Here is an 18,234-nt window from a genome sequence, read left to right on the forward strand (position 1 = left end):
TTTGTTATCCCGCTTACTATGCTCCTCCAACTCCGCCCACTTTACTTCACCACCCCCTCTAACCTTCCGATGTCACTCACTTTCTCTAAGCCTTTCCTTCTCGCTTTGATGTTACTCTTACTTCCTGCATGCTAATACTCCCTCCCTCCGCCACACTACTACTCCCTCCATAGCACTACTACACACTTGTCGATACGACTACTCCCTCCTCACCACTTTTCCCTCTATCACACTACGACTCCCCTGCTCTACACCACTTTTACCTCCTCCACAGAACTACTCCCTCCTTCGCACAACTACTAATCTCTCCTTCACACCACTACTACTACTCCCTCCATCATATCAGTACGCCCTCCTCCCCACTACTGCTAAATTCATCCTCCTTTCACTCTATATCCTATGCTTCACAAACACTCTCTTTTCTCAATTTCCTACAGTACTACCTCAGCTTCTCCAGAAAACACCTCCTCCCTTCACCGCACCTTTCTCCATCCTGCTGGTCTCTTCATAGTCCACCTCCTCCACCTTTGACCTCACACAGGTAACCCACATTTCTTGCTTTCTGTGGGGAACTTTAATCCATCTCCTCGTGCCAGGATTGAACCTCTGTCCCTTTCCAATCCAACCCTATGTTCCCTACCCTGAGGACATCAGCCTTCTGGTTTCCCTGGGTGGCATTCAATGTATTGGAGTTTGTTTTTGTTTTGACTATGCTTCTACTTCATTGGTTCCCTATTGTTGATTAGGTATAGTATGCTATCTTGTGTGGGTGCCTGCAGCTATACGATTGCTTATTTATTTCTTTGTTTAGCATTAGTATAATACAGCCTAATAAAGACTTTTTATACAAGTAACCACATGTTTAAAAAGCATCTTATTGTTCATCCTAAAAACATAAATGTAACAATCACCTAAAACGATAGACGATAGATAGGATTTTTACACAGGACATATATATATATATATATATATATATATATATATATATATATATTTCTGAGGCTTGTGGAATCTGCTTAGATCACATGCTGTACATAGGCTGACTTCTAGTGGAAGCTGCTGAGTATTACAGTTTGTTTTTCGAAACTCGAAAATGGGCGTCGTCACAGGGTGTGCCAGTAATACTAGCCCTAGTGTGACGTCCACTGTACCCATGATCCTCACGCATGTAGGACCCTCAGATTGTTTTTTCCCGCCATACTGGTCGGAAGCATTGCGCGGAGATCCCTGGCTTTCAGCCATTTTGATAATTATTGATATTAATTTCCCCGTTCTTCCACTCCCACGTCGAAGACATCGAAGATCGATGCCGGTCCGAAGAACAGACAACCGTCAAGAGCTGCTCAACGGACTTTGGGCCGCGGAAGTCCTCTGGCCTCGGCCCGGGCCTCAGAAGGCCTCTGGCCTCGGCCCTTCAAGTAGCGAGGGTGGGAGGTGGAAACATACTCTACACTCTTATTATTTCCTACACACACGAGCCTGCTGCCACAAGGTGTATATGGAAAGTACTCCATTTAAATTTTGCCCTAAGTGCAACCACAAGTACCCTTGGGTTGGCAAACACGCCACCTGTAATCTTTGCTTGCCGAGGGACCACCCCGAGGCGAACTGCAAAGCTTGTAAGCTTTTTAAAGCAAAAATGCTCAAGAACCGCTCCACTAAGCGTTGGGCCCACCATGCCAGGCAGCTCGAGGCCATGGAAGCAGTGGGTGCCTTCGGTGACAGCAGCAACACTGCCTTTTCAGACGGCGAGGGCACAGGGGCATCGAAAGACACCCAAGCGCTAGTCCCCGACCCCGGAGGATTGTCCGGCAGGGCAATTATGGGGACTACACCCGGTGATACGAGCGCTAACATCACTACTACACCTAAACACACTGATCCCAACCGAGACTCGACACGCGGGTCGAGTTCTCGGAAAAAGGAGGCACGTAGAGAGCGGTCCACAGAATCTGTGTCCTCTGGGCGTTCCAGGTCGAGATCGCCTCACAACACAAGGCAACCGTCCACAGTTGCCAAAAGTGCCTCGCTTCCCCAACTCACGGAGGTACGGTTGTCAGAAGAAGATTCCGACCTCCACCCCCAGCCCGCACACCAGAAGTTGGCTCCGGCAGCCCGTTCGGCATCTGCTTCGGAGTCCCGATGTGCACACTCGTGAGAGAAAGAGACTTCCCCCGAATTTCGACGCTAGGCGTCGAAAAGCTTAGAAAGAGTGAGAACTTTAGGAAAACACTCTTCGACCCATGGGGAAGGGGGGAAATAGCAGAAAAAGACAGTACACTCTACTTCTGCACCACAAACACATAAAGACACTCATAGAGCTTCAGATATGGAGAGTTCCAAGACCCCTGTCTCTGCACCTAAAACCAAACCTATTCCTCCCTCTCCTCACGGTAGGGGAAAAGGAAGGGAACCTTCTCAGGATGTTGTCATCCCCAGCTCCAAGAAATGGACTAGTGATGACATAGATAGGGTAATGAGCAGAATGTCCTCCCTGGCTGATTTCTACTCTAATAACCCAGAACATTTCCTCTCTTACACTCCAGACAGCGCTACTCATTCAGGATCCAAGGACCCTCATCCCCCTAGTAAAAAACCTCAGTTTGACACTCCAACTCAGGGCCTTATTTCAGACCCTTACTATATACATCCTTATCAGCATTATAGTGAGGATCCACAACAGTTTTCTGAGGATCCAGACTTACAATTGTTGGACGACCAGACGGTGGTAGATTATTATGGAGATGACGAGGGCCAGGATGGGGAGGAGGAAGATGTCGCAGAAGTCTAAAATATAGACTCTCCCGTTGACAAAGAACCTCAGGTTACCGACTCTCCAGTAGATAACCAGCCCCTGCTAAATGAGGTCTTAACTAGAGCGGCAGAACACTTCCGCATCGACACTCAGGGGGCACAAGAGGAGAGAGACTTCGCAGAGGAGCTAGTGGGAGACAAGAAACCCATTGCTCAAGCCATTCCTATTCTCAAATCTATCCAACGTAGAATAGATCCTTCCCTTCTTAATCCAAATCTCACACGGGCTGTAAACCCCAGAATTGAGAAGATGTTTAGGGCTGCTCAATCAGACCCTCTTTACACAAGCCCGACTCCTTAGTAATTGCCAACACCAGAAAGAGAGCGGGAACACCGCTGTCTTCATCCGAGGCTCCTCAAGACAAGGAGAGCAAAAGAATTTATGGGTTGGGTAGCCTCCACTTCCGCTTACCAAGCGAGAATCGCCAACACCACCACTCTGCTGGCAAGCTATAACTGCCACCAGTGGGAGCAGGTAGCTGCTCTCATTGACTCCGCACCCAAACCATTATAGGGTCAGCTGGCCCAGATCGCGTCAGAGGATAGAGCTGTGTCAGGTTGCATCCTCAGACAACCTTTGATGCTGCAGATAATGCAGGGCGGCTCATAGCAGAGAGCACTGTCATTAAGAGGCATGCCTGGCTAAGACAATCAGGGTTTAAACCCGAGACACAGGCAACCCTTATTGACATGCCGGTTGAACCTAATGTCCTGTTTGGCAAAGCGGTAGAGGACGCATTAAAAACTGCCAAAGACGAGTACGATACTCTAAAGTCCATGGGACAATTAACGAATAAGCCCACGAATCAAAGAGGGAATGGTAATTTTCGTCGCTCACGCGGACAGAATTCCCAGAGGGGCTCCAACTATTCACAGGGACAGGGTACATCATGGGGTGGCAACCAGCAGACTACCCAGAGTTACGGCAGAGGTAACAAGAGGGCCTGTGGTAGAGGTAGAGGCAGCCCCGGCAGAGGCGGTGGTACGCCACCCACAAAGCAGTGACGTTCCGCTCAGGGTCCCTTCCCATGCATACCCAGTAGGAGGGCGCATTTCCAACTTCACCCAAGTAAGGGAAGGGATCACATCGGACAGATGGGTGCTGTCCACAGTGTCCGCAGAATACTGGATCGAACTGCTAGAGCGGCCCGCAACGACCCTCCACGTCAAAGAATACATTCACTGGACCACCAGAAGATCCTCCTCGAGGAGATCGTCAATCTTCTCGCAAAGGACGCGATAGAACTCGTCCCGGGCAACCAGGTAAACAAGGGTATCTATTCAACTTGCTTCCTTGTGCCAAAAAAAATATTTGACAATGCGCCCAGTATAAGACTTACGCCCTGCAAACAAGTATGTCAAGCCCCAAAAAATTTGCATGACTACTCTCCAAGAAGTAATCCCCCTCCTAAAAAGGGGGGATTACTTGGCAACATTGGACATGAAAGATGCCTATTTTCATATTTCAATGTTCCCAGCGCACAGAAGATTCTTGCGCTTCAAGGTGGGCAGTCAGCACTACCAGTTCAAGGTGCTGCCCTTCGGTATAGCCTCAGCTCCAAGAGTATTCACCAAGGTACTGGCGGTGGCGGAAGCATACCTACGCAGGGAGTCAATCCCAGTATACCCTTACCTGGACGACTGGCTCATCACGGGAGAAACCCTGGTAATTTGCAGATCCAACATCCAAAGAACGATCAACTGCCTCTTCGAATTGGGTTTCTCTATCAACGAGAAAAAATCAAGCCTGGTGCCAAGCACCCCCAAACAGTTCCTAGGCGCTGTCCTAAACACTCAAGAGGGGTTGGCTTTTCCATCAGAGGAAAGAATTCGGAATATACTACTGCAAATTCCTCAATATCAGTCCGGTCGCCGGATAAGGGTGCACAAAGCGATGCGTTTGCTAGGCATGATGGCGTCATGTATTTACCTGGTACCCCACGCACGCCTGTGCATGCGACCCATGCAAGAATGGTTGGCGAAACAGTGGTCTCAGGCAAGTGGTCAGTGGGACGATCTAGTGGTCGTTTCGCCAACACTTTTGCAAAGTCTTCACTGGTGGACAAGAGAGAACCTGTCAAAGGGGAAACCCTTTTACGATCCGGAGATACAAGCTGTAGTCACTACAGGTGCGTCCCTGTCAGGGTGGGGAGCACACCTCCTTCACCACACAGCTCAGGGTCTCTAGTCTCACACAGTGGCCAAGAATCATATCAATTTGCTAGAGCTTCTGGCAGTCTTCAGAGCGCTTCGAGCGTTCGAAACCCACCTGTTGAACCTGTCGGTACAGATCTTAACAGACAGTACAACAGCGATGTTTTACATAAGCAAACAGGGAGGGACTCGTTCGCCAAATCTGTCCAGGCTTGCCCAGAAAATTTGGACATGGGCAATCAGACGGAACATTTACCTGTCATCTTAACATGTTCCAGGGGATCTCAATTCACTAGCAGACGCTTTGAGCAGAGATCCCCTCCCAGAAGAACACGAATGGTGTCTACACAGAGAAATCATAGAAGATCTCTTCTCACAGTGGGGTTTTCCCCACTATAGACCTATTCGCCACAAGCGAAAACAGACAATGCCCAGGATTCGCATCCAGGTTCCCCCAACCAGACTCCAGGGGGAACGGCCTGTGGATGAATTGGTCAGGGATGTTTGCCTACGCTTTTCCACCAACTCCTCTCATGAGGAAGGTGGTCAACAAGATGCACAGGGAATCGATGACGCTCATCCTAGTTGCTCTCATGGGTGCGAGACAACCGTGGTTCCCACACCTGCGCAGACTGGCAGCATGCGAACCCATCAGTCTCCCGTGCTGGCACAACCTACTATCCCAGCACCAAGGTCAAACAGTGCATCCTCAACCCGGCTCAATGAACTTGGCAGCATGGCTCCTGAAGTCATAGGCCCTCATTACAACCCAGGCGGTAAGTGTTTAACGGCGCCGTAAAGCGCGTCGGCGCCGTTAAACACTTACCGCCTGATTACAAGGTCCCTTAGCGGGATGGTGACTTTAACGCCTGCTTTTTGCAGGCGTTAAAAACTAACCCGCTAAGGGACCTTGGCGATAATTACGGCAACCGTAATTTACGGTGCCGTAATTATCGCCTTCCCCATTCCCATTATGCCCTATGGGGCAAAAATGGGAATGGGGAAGGGGCCATTGGTGAATGGGGAATTACCGCCCCACTCACCTTGTAATTGGGCGGTAATTCCGCCATCCACCATGGCGGAATCATAACCTTAGCGGCATGGACCATGGTGCTAATAGCACCATGGTCCTCTGCCAAGGTTGTAATGAGGGCCATAGAGTTTGGGCATCTCAACTTGCCACGAGGTGCATGGACATCCTAAAAGAATCTAGGAAACCAAACACGAGGCACTGTTATTTTGATACATGGAAGTGATTCGTTATTTGGTGCTAGAATAAGCAAATCAACCCCGTTGATTGCACTCCTTCCAATATTGTCACCTACATGCTCCACCTGCTGGATGCAGGGTTGGTATTTAATTCACTCAAGGTACACCTGGCAGCGCTGTTAGCCTACACCACCTCCCACAACAGAGTTTTGTGGTGGAAAGTACCAGTGGTTAAAGACTTCATGGAAGGGGTAAAGAGACTCCAACCTCCAATTTTAAACCCACCACCTGGATGGGACCATAAGGTGGTGCTTGCTAAGCTCATGGGTCCACCCTTTGAATCCATGCATAAAGCCAGTCTCAAACACCTGACCTATAAGACTGCCTTCTTAGTAGGCATTACATCCATAAGAAGGGTCAGTGAAATTCAGGCTCTGTCAGTGCAGGATCCTTTCTTTACCGTTCATAAGGATAAACTGGTTCTACGTACACACCCTAGGTTCTCACCTAAGTTCATTTCTAAATTCCACATGAACCAGTCCAATGAGCTTCCGGCTTTTTAATAAGACCCACAAAGCTCGGCTGAGGTGAAACTACACACGCTGGATGTGCCAAGAGCGGTCCTCTACTATGTAGACAAGACCAGGCCGCTAAGAAAAACAGACCAACTGTTTGTCTCCGTAGCTACAGGCAGAGAAGGAGATCGCGTCGCTAAAGGTGCCATCTCCAAATGGATAGTCAATTGTATCCAGCTATGTTAGTCTCTTTCTGAAAAAACTCTGCCTTTTACGCCAAGAGCCCACTCTATAAGAGGCATTGTGGCCACTCTGGCTTTCATTGCAAATGTACCCCTTGACACCATTTGCAAAGCAGCTACATGGACCTCTATTCACACATTTACTCAGCACTACTGCATTGACACTCATTCCAAGACAGATACTCAAGTGGGACAAGCGGTTCTAAGACAGCTGTTCGCTCATGACCCTTCTCACATCCCACCTCCTTCTTCTAACACTGCTCGCTAATCTATGCACAGCATGTGATCTAAGCAGATTCCACAAGCCTCAGAAGGGATACATTACTCACCGTAATCGTATTTCTGATTCTTGTATCTGCTTAGGTTCACATGCGCCCGCCCTTCCTCCCCTCTGAGAGAAGGGAGGTGGTGTATGCTGACAGAGCTGCCAGGTGTACCTTCAGTGAATTAAAAACCAACCCTGCGTCCAGCAGGTGGAGCATGTATGTGACAATTGTGGAAGGAGTGCAATCAACTGGGTTGATTTGCTTAATCTGGCAGCAGATAACGAATCTTTCCATTTGTCAAAGTAGCAGTGCCTTGGGTTTGGCTTCCTAGATTCCCTTAGGATGTCCATACATCTCTTCAGTAAATTGAGATGTCCAAACTCTATGACTTCAGGAGCCATGCTGCCAGGTTCATTGAGTTGGGTTGAGGATGCACCTTTTGACCTTGGTGCTGGGACAGTAAATTGTGCCAGCCTGGGAGTTTGATGGGTTCGCATACCGCTAGTCTGCGTAAGTGCGGGAACCACGGTTGTCTCGCCCACATGGGAGCAACTAGGACGAGCGTCATTGATTCTCTGTTCATCTTGTTGACCACCTTCCTGATGAGAGGTGTTGGTGGAAAAGCGTACGCAAACATCCCTGACCAGTTCATCCACAGGGCGTTCCCCTGGGAGTCTGGTTCGGGGAACCTGGATCCGAATCCTGGGCATTGTCTGTTTTCGCTTGTGGCGAATAGGTCTATAGTGGGGAAAACCCCACTGTGAGAAGAGATCCGCCAGAGAATTGAGATCCCCTGGAACATGTTGAGATAACAGGAATATGTTCCGTCTGAGTGCCCATATCCAAATTGTCTGAGCAAGCTTGGACAGATTTGGCGAACAAGTCCCTCCTTGTTTGATCAGGTAAAACATGGCGGTTGTGCTGGCTGTCCGGATCTGCACTGACAGATTCAACAGGTAGGGATCGAACGCTTGAAGTGCTCTGAATCCTGCCATAAACTCTAACAGATTGATATGATTCTTGGCTACTGAGTGAGACCAGAGACCCTGAGCTGTGTGGTGGATATGGTGTGCTCCCCACCCTGACAGGCATGCGTCCGTCGTGACTACAGCCTGTATCTGGGGATTGTAAAAGGGTTTCCCCTTGGACAGATTTTCTCTTGTCCACCAGTGAAGGCTTTGTACAAGTGTTGGCGAAATGAACAATAGATCGTCCCACTGACCACTTGCCTGAGACCACTGTTTCGCCAACCATTCCTGCATGGGACGCATACGCGCGTGGGGGACCAGATAAATACATGACGCCATCATGCCCAGCAAACGCATAGCTTTGCGTACCGTTATCTGGCGACCGGCCTGATATTGCCTAATTTGCAGCAGTGTATTCCGAATTCTTTCCTCTGATGGAAAGACCAACCCCTCTTGTGTGTTTAGGACAGCTCCTAGGAACTGTTTGGAGGTGCTTGGCACCAGACTTGACTTTTTCTTATTTATGGAGAAACCTAATTCGAAGAGGAGGTCGATCGTTCTTTGAATGTTCGTTCTGCAAATTACTGGGGTCTCCCCCGTGATGAGCCAGTCGTCCAGGTAAGGGTACACTGGGATTGCCTACCTGCGTAGGTGTGCCGCCGCCACCGCCAGTACCTTGGTGAATACCCTTGGAGCCGAGGCTATCCCGAAGGGCAGTACCTTGAACTGGTAGTGCTGACTGTCCACCTTGAAGCGCATCTTCTGTGCGCTGGGAACATGGAAATATGAAAATAGGCATCTTTCATGTCCAATGTTGCCATGTAATCCCCCTTTACATGGGGGATTACCTCTTGGAGAGTAGTCATGCAAAATTTTTGGGGCTTGACATACTTGTTTGCAGGCCGTAGGTCCAATACTGGGTGCATTGTCAAATCTTTTTTTGGCACAAGGAAGTAAGTTGAATAAATACCCTTGTTTACCTGGTGTCCCGGGACAAGTTCTATTGCGTCCTTTGCTAGAAGATTGGCGATTTCTTCGAGGAGAATCTTCTGGTGGTCTAATGAGGGTACTTTTTGTCGTGGAGGGTGGTTTCGGGGACGCTCTAACAGTTCTATCAGTATCCTGCGGACAATGTGGACAGCACCCATCTGTCTATTGTGATCCCTTCCCAAGCTAGGGTGCAGTTGGAAATGCGTCCCCCTACTGGGGATGCGTGAGAAAGGACCCTGAACGGAATGTCACTGTTTTGGGGGAGGCGTGCCGCCGCCTCTACTGGGGCTGCCTCTACTCCTACCACGACCTCTCTTGTTACCCCTGCCATAACCCTGGGTAGACTGCTGGATGTTGTTGTTCCATGGTGTACCCTGCCCATGGGAATAACTGGAGCCTCTCTGGGAAAGCCAAACACAAGGCACTGTTACTTTGACAAGTGGAAGAGGTTCGTTATCTGGTGCCAGAGTAGACAAATCAACCCAGTTGATTGCACTCCTTCCACCATTGTTTCATACATGCTCCACCTGCTAGATGCAGGATTGGTTTTTAACTCACTGAAAGTACACCTGGCAGCTCTCTCGGCTTACACCACTTCCCATAGCAAAGTGTCGTGGTGGAAAGTACCAGTAGTTAAAGCCTTCATAGAAGGAGTAAAGAGACTTCACCCTCCTATTTCAAACCCACCGCCAGGGTGGGACCTTAATGTGGTGCTAGCCAAGCTCATGGGCCCCCCTTTCGAACCCATGCATAAAAGCAGTCTCAAACACCTGACTTATAAAACGGCCTTCTTAGTAGCTATTACTTCTATAAGAAGGGTCTGTGAAATTCAGGCTCTGTCAGTGCAGGATCCCTTCTTTACTATCCATAAAGACAAACTGGTTTTACGCACACACCCTAGGTTTTCACCTAAATTTATATCAAAATTCCATGTAAACCAGTCCATCGAGCTTCCGGCTTTCTTCCAGAACCCGCAAAGCTCGGCTGAGGTGAAACTGCTGTCATGATCTCTGCTTCCAAAAGATCAGGACTTGCCCGACTCACTTGGAAGCAGACCCATAACCCTGGTTCCGAGTGCCAGCCAGTCCCAATTGGGACCTTTTGGACCCTGTCCTGGCGCCAGTGGCACCAGGCTCATAAAGATGCCCAGTCCCAGCGCTGGAAGCGCCGGGCTCATAATGCTTGGGTGGACTTACCTGCAGCAGACCATGCTGCTTACTTACCTGCCAGTTGAACCCCTGATCCTCTTCTGTTTGGGACTACTTTTCCTGTTGGGTGGGGCAGGAGCCACTCCCTAGGTTCAGAACACTGGAACTCTTCTGGAAAGCAGGAACTCTTTTCTTACCTAGGCGTGGCTGTGGAAGGAGACACCTAAGCACTACAGGAGGCTATTTAAACCACACCCGATGGATGAATCTTGCTTTGTGTTATTCTGCATTCTCTGCAGCAGAACGCTCATCGTGTCTTCTGCTTCTGATCCTGGGCCTAAGGGAACAAAGGCTTACCATCCTGGAATCCAGTCTTCAGCAGCACCTGTAAAGACAAAGAAAGAACAGGTTAGCACTACGGTCTTCAGTGGCAGCGCATCTCTTACCTGGTCCATCGGCTGTCACCAACGCCTCGCGCTGCATTCTGGCATCTGAAAGACAAAGGCTTACCTACTCTTCGCATGCTCCGGAGGTCTTCGCACTGCATTCCGGCATCTGAAAGACAAAAGCTTACCAGCTCTTCGCACGCTCCGGAGGCCTTCGGCGCTGCATCCCGCATCTGAAAGACAAAAGAAGGTGCGTTTAAAGACATTGGGCAACTTTATTACTCACGTGCCATTACTCCTTCCCACGCCGAATCCAGTGGGTATTCCAGCACCCTTCAGCTTCTCTAAAGCTCCGAACTTGTACCTGCAAGATAAAAGGGACAGTTAGTGCGCATCGTGAAGCAGGCTACAAGCGCTTACTTACGTGCTTCCAGGCGCTTCTATTCCTCACGCGGGTTCGATCCTCAACTCTCATCAGCCCGCCATCCGCCATCGCCGGAACCCTGCAAAACAAGAGATATCATTACAAAAGACTTTTAAGACATTTGAAGTGCCCAGAACTTACCGTTCGTGCAGTTAACGACGGACAGCAGTCCTCCGAGGTCAAGAGGCCTGCACCCTTATCCAGTGAAGAAACTGGTTACGGCACCCTGCCCCGAGGCAGATGGAGAGCTCGGCGTTCACTTACCTAAGGTGAGGGCGTTAACCTTTGGGGTTCTACAGGAGAAGAGAAAGGGAAGAGGAGAGAGGCACCCAATAACGCCAGTTCATTAATCCCATATTTTCTATCTGCAGACATCTTACTCTTCGAGTCAGACATACAGTGCACAGAGGTCCAGCCCAAAGAGCCAACCGAGTGTTACACATCACCTTTGAAGATACGGCATTCACCCAGTCAAGACCGGCGCCTCTGCGGGAATCAGGTGAGCGTTACAACTACACACCCTAGATGTGCGTAGGGCGGTCCTCTACTATGTAAATAAAACAAGACCGCTAAGGAAAACAGATCAACTGTTTGTCTCCGTAGCTACAGGCAGAGAGGGGGATCGCGTCTCTAAAGGAGCCATCTCGAAGTGGATTATTAACTGTATCCAGCTGTGTTACTCACTCTCTGAAAAGACTCTGCCTTTTACGCCAAGGGCCCACTCTACTAGAGGCATTGGGGCCACTCTGGCTTTCATTGCAAATGTTCCCCTGGACACCATTTGCAAAGCAGCTACTTGGAGCTCTATTCACACTTTTACTCAGCATTACTGCATTGACACCCATTCCAAGACAGATACACAAGTGGGACAAGCGGTTCTAAGACATTTATTTGCTCATGACCCTTCTCACATCCCACCTCCTTCTTCTGGTACTTCTCGCTAATCTATGCACAGCATGTGATCTAAGCAGATTCCACAAGCCTCAGAAGGGATACATTACTCACCGTAATCGTATTTTTGATGCTTGTATCTGCTTAGATTCACATGCGACCCACCCTTCCTCCCCTCCGAGAGAAGGCGCATGATTGCTTGTAGTCTTACCTTTCTGTCTATCTGCTTGGATTATCTGTACTCACGCTACTCCTCATGCTACCTCATGTCAGAAAAAATACAATCTGAGGATCCTAAACGCGTGAGGGATCGTGGGTACAGTGGACGTCACACTAGGGATAGTATTACTGGCACGCCCTGTGTCGACGCCCATTTTCGAGTTTCGAAAAACAAACTGTAATATTCTGCAGCTTCCACTAGATGTCGGCCTTTGCACAGCATGTGAATCTAAGCAGATACAAGCATCAGAAATACGATTACGGTGAGTAATGTATCCCATATCTATCTATATGCTTGGATAATCTGTACTCAAGCTACTCCTCATGCTTCCTCATGTCAGAAAAAATAAAATCTGAGGATCCTACACACGTGAGGGATCATGGGTAAAGTGGACGTCACACTAGGGATAATATTACTGGCACGCCCTGTGTCGACACCCATTTTCGAGTTTCAAAAAACAAACTGTAATACTCTGCAGCTTCCACTAGATGTCGGCCTATGCATAGCATGTGAATCTAAGCAGATACAAGCATCAGAAATATGATTACGGTGAGTAATGTATCCCATATATATATTTCTGAGGCTTGTGGAATCTGCTTAGATCACATGCTGTGCATAGGCCGACATCTGGTGGAAGCTGCAGAGTATTACAGTTTGTTTTTCGAAACTCGAAAATGGCCGTCGACGCAGGGCATGCCAGTAATACTATCCCTAGTGTGACTCCCACTGTACCCATGATCCCTCACACATGTAGGACCTTCAGATTGTTTTTTTCCGCCATATTTGACGGAAGCATTCCGCGGAGTTCCCTGGCTTTCAGCCATATTTTGCTAAATATCATAATATTTCCTCGTTTCTTCCACTCCCACGTCGAGTCATCGAAGTTTGACGCCGGCCCAGAGAAGAAACAACCGTCGAGAGCTGCACGACGGACTTTGGGCCTCGGAAGGCCTCTGGCATCGACCCGGACCTCGGAAGGCCTCTGGCCTCGGCCCTGCAAGTAGGGAGAGTGGGGGCTGGAAACATACTCTACACTCATACATATTTTCCTACACACACTAGCCCGCTGCCACAGGGTGCGTATGGAGGGTACCCCCTTCAAATTCTGCCCCAAGGGCAACCGCAAGTGACCTTGGGTTGACAAACACGCCACCTGTAACCTCTGCTTGCCGGGGGACCACCTCGAAGCGAACTTAAGAGCGTGTAGCCGGTTCAAGGCTAAGACACTAAAGGACCACTCGACCAAACGTTGGGCCCACCACGGCAGGCAACGCGAGGCCATGGAAGCGGAGGGCAGCGTACTTTCGGACGGCGAGGGCAACGAGGCGTCGAAAGATGCCCAAGCGCAAGTCCCCGACCTCGGAAGACTGTCCGGCAGGGCAGTTATGGGAAACACACCCGGTGACACAAGCGCTACCCACACCACTTCCACACCTAAACACTCGAAGTCCAACCGAGACTCGACGCACCTGTCGAGTTCTCGGAAAGAGGCACACAAAGAGCGGTCCACTGAATCGGTGTCCTCTGGGCGTTCTCGGTCAAGATCGCCTCACGACACCAGGCAACCATCCACAGTTGCCAAAAGTGCCTCACTCACCAAAGTCATGGAGGTACGCTCGTCAGAAGACGAAACCGGCCGCCAGCCCCAGGCCGCTCACCAGGAGTTGGCTACAGCAGACCGTTCGGCGGCTGCTTCCGAATGGTGACGTCCTCACTCTAAGGAAAGGGACACTACCCCCGAATCTCGACGCCAGGCGTCGAAAAGCACTGAGAGGGTGAAAACACCAGGGAAACACTCTTCCACTCATGGGGAAGGGGGGAAACAGCAGAAGAAACCATCTCACCCTTCTTCTGCACCACAGTTACATAAAGACAGCTCTAAGACTTCTGATAAGCATCTAGCCAAGAACCCCGCACAAGCCCATAGGTCCAGTCAAGTCATAGAAGGGGAACCCTCTCAAGAAAGGGTCATTCCCAGTTCCAAGAAATGGACCAGTGAGGATATAGACAGGGTTATGACTAGAATGTCCTCCCTAGCAGACTTCTACTCCAAGAACCCAGAACAATTCCTCACCTATACCCCTGACGGTGCTACTCACTCAGGATCTAGGGACCCGCAGCCCCCGGTAAGAAACCTCGGTTTGAGACCCCAACGCAAGGTCTGTCTTCAGACCCTTTTTACATCCAACCTTACACCCAGTATAGTGAGGTTCCACTACAGAATAAGGATCCAGACTTGGTAACGTTGGACGACCAAACTGGGGTGCACTATTATGGGGATGACGAGGACCAAGAGGAGGAGGATGACGACCCAAAAGTCTACAGAATAGACTCCCCTGTAGGCAAAGAACCTCAAGTTACTGACTCTCCAGTCGACAACCAGCCCCTCCTAAATGAGGTCTTAACGAAAGCGGCAGAACACTTCCGCATAGACACTCAGGGAGCACAGGAGGAGAGGGACTTTGCTGAGGAACTAGTGGGAGAAAAGAAACCCATTGCCTAAGCCATTCCAATTCTCAAGTCCATCCAACGGAGAATAGATCCTTCCCTCCTCAATCCTAACCTCACAAGGGCAGTAAACCCCAGAATCGAGAAATTGTTCGGGGCAGCCCAATCAGACCCGCTTTACATAAGGGGTCAAGTGAAGCCTGACTCCCTGGTAGTTACTAATACCTTGAAGAGGGCGGGAACACCTCTATCATCATCTGAGGCTCCCCCGACAAGGAGAGCAAGAAAATCTACGGGTTGGGAAGGAAGGTAGCCTCCACTTCTGCTTACCAGGCAAGGATTGCCAACTCTACCACTCTGCTGGCTAGTTACAACTTCCACCAGTGGGAGCAAGTAGCTGCCCTCATCGACTCCGCACCGGAACCTTTAAAAGGCTAGTTGGCCCAGATCGCGTCGGAGGGGAGAGCCGTGTCCGGTTGCATCCTTAAGGCAACCTTTGATGCCCCAGATAATGCGGGCAAGCTAATAGTCGAGAGCACTGTCATTAAGAGGCATGACAGTCAGGGTTTAAACCCGAGGCACAAGCATCCTTAATCGACATGCCGGTGTAACCTAATCTACTGTTTGGCAAAGCGGTAGAGGACGCATTAAAGACTGCCAAAGACAAGTATGATACTCTGAAATCCCTGGGACAGTTGACCAACAAGCCCCCTAATCAAAGAGGCAATAGTAATTTTCGTCGCCCACGTGGCCAAAATTCACAAAGAGGCTCCAATTATTCACAGGGACAGGGTACATCATGGGGTTACAACCTGCAGTCTACCCAAAGTTACAGCAGAGGAAACAAGAGGGGCCGTGGTAAGAGTAGAGGCAGCCCCAGCAGAGGAGGCACGCCTCCCGCAAAACAGTGATGCCGCGCTCAGGTTCCCTTCTCACGCATCCCCAGTAGGGGGACGCATTTCCAACTTCACCCAAGCTTGGGAAGGGATCACATCAGACAGATGGGTGCTGTCCACAGTGTTCGCAGGATACTGCATAGAACTGCTCGAGCGTCCCCGAAACCACCCTCCACGTCAAAAGATACATTCCTTGGACCGCCAAAAGATCCTCCTTGAGGAGATCGTCAATCTTCTAGCAAAGGACGCGATAGAACTCGTCACGGGCAACCAGGTAAACAAGGGTATTTATTCAACTTACTTCTCTGTGCCAAAAAAAGATTTGACAATGCGCCCAGTATTAGACTTAGGCCCTGCAAACAAGTATGTCAAGCCCCAAAAGTTTTGCATGACTACTCTCCAAGAGGTAATCCCCCTCCTAAAAAAGGGGTTTACATGGCAACATTAGGCATGAAAGATCCCTATTTTCATATTTCCATGTTCCCAGCGCACAGAAGATTTTTGCGCTTCAAGGTGGACAGTCAGCACTACCAGTTCAAGGTGCTGCCCTTCGGTATAGCCTCAGCTCCAAGGGTATTCACCAAGGTACTGGCGGTGGCGGCGGCATACCTGCGCAGGGAGGCAATCCCGGTGTACCCTTACCTGGACGACTGGCTCATCACAGGGGAGACCCCAGTCATTTGCAGATCAAACATTCAAAGAACGATCAACCTCCTCTTCGAATTGGGTTTTTCCATAAACGAGAAAAAATCAAGTCTGGTGCCAAGCACCTCCAAACAGTTCCTAGGAGCTGTCTTAAACACTCAAGAGGGGTTGGCCTTTCCATCAGAGGAAAGAATTCGGAATCTACTACTGCAAATTCCTCTATACCAGCCCAGTCGCCAGATATGGGTGCGCAAATCGATGCGTTTGCTAGGCATGATGGCATCATGTATTTACCTGGTCCCCCATGCGCGCCTGCGATGCGACCCATGCAAGAATGTTTGGCGAAACAGTGGTCTCAGGCAAATGGTCAGTGGGACGATCTAGTGGTCGTTTCGCCAACACTTGTTCAAAGTCTTCACAGGTGGACAGGAGGGAACCTGTCAAAGGGGAAACCCTTCTACGATCCAGAAGTACAGGCTGTAGTCACTACAGACGCATCCCTGTCAGGGTGGGGAGCACACCTCCTCCACCACACAGCTCAGGGTCTCTGGTCTCACACAGTAGCCAAGAATCATATCAATCTGCTAGAGCTTCTGGCAGTATTTAGAGCGCTTCAGGCTTTCGAACCCCACCTGTTGAACCTGTCAGTGCAGATCCTGACGGACAGCACAACAGCAATGTTTTACCTAAACAAACAGGGAGGGACTCGTTCGCCAAATCTATCCAAACTTGCCCAGATAATTTGGATATGGGCACTCAGACAGAACATTTACCTGTCATCTCAACATGTTCTAGGGGATCTCAATTCGCTAGCGGACGCTTTGAGCAGGGATCCCCTCCCAAGAGAACACGAATGGTGTCTACTCAGAGAAATCATAGAAGACATCTTCTCACAGTGGGGATTCCCCACTACAGACCTATTCACCACAAGCGAAAACAGGCAATGCCCAGTATTCGCATCCAGGTTCCCCCAGCCAGACTCCAAGGGGAACGCCCTGTGGATGTACTGTTCAGGAATATTTGCCTACGCTTTTCCGCCAACCCCTCTCATGAGGAAGGTGGTCAACAAGATGCACAGGGATTGAGTGACGCTCATCCTAGTTGCTCCCATGTCGCTGAGGCAACCGTGGTTCCCACACCTACGCAGACTAGCGGTGTGCGAACCAATCAGACTTCCCTGCTGGTACAACCTACTGTGCCTGCACCAAGGTCAAACAGTGCATCCTCAACCCAACTCAATGAACCTGGCAGCATGGCTCCTGAAGTCATAGAGTTTGGACATCTCAACTTACCACAGAGATGTATGGACATCCTAAAAGAATCTAGGAAACCTAACAAGAGGCACTGCTACTTTGATAAATGAAAGAGATTTGTTATCTGGTGCCAGAATAAGCAAATCAACCCGGTTGATTGCACTCCTTCCAATATTGTCACTTACATGCTCTACCTGCTGGATGCAGGGCTGGTATTTAACTCACTCAAGGTACACCTGGCAGCATTGTCAGCCTACACCACTTCCCACAACAAGGTTTTGTGGTGGAAAGTACCAGTGGTTAAAGCCTTCTTGGAAGGGGTAAAGAGACTCCACCCTCCAATTTCAAACCCACCTCCTGGTTGGCACCTTAATGTGGTGTTTGCTAAGCTCATGGGCCCACCCTTTGAACCCATGCATAAAGCCAGTCTCAAACACCTGACCTATAAAACTGCCTTCTTGGTAGCCATTACATCCATAAGAAGGGTCAGTGAAATTCAGGCTCTGTCAGTGCAGGATCCTTTCTTTACTGTTCATGATGATAAACTGGTTCTACTAACACACCCTAGGTTCTCACCTAAGTTTATTTCTAAATTCCACGTTAACCAGTCCATCGAGCTTCCGGCCTTCTTCCAAGAACCCAAAAGCTCTTAGTCAATTGTATCCAACTATGTTACTCCCTTTCTGAAAAGACTCTGCCTTTTACGCCAAGACCCACTCTTCAAGAGGCACTGGGGCCACTCTGGCTTTCATTGCAAATGTCCCC

The sequence above is a fragment of the Ambystoma mexicanum genome, chromosome 2p (assembly GCF_040938575.1).
Source record: "Ambystoma mexicanum isolate Mex_15411 chromosome 2p, UKY_AmexF1_1, whole genome shotgun sequence".
Taxonomy (NCBI): domain Eukaryota; kingdom Metazoa; phylum Chordata; class Amphibia; order Caudata; family Ambystomatidae; genus Ambystoma; species Ambystoma mexicanum.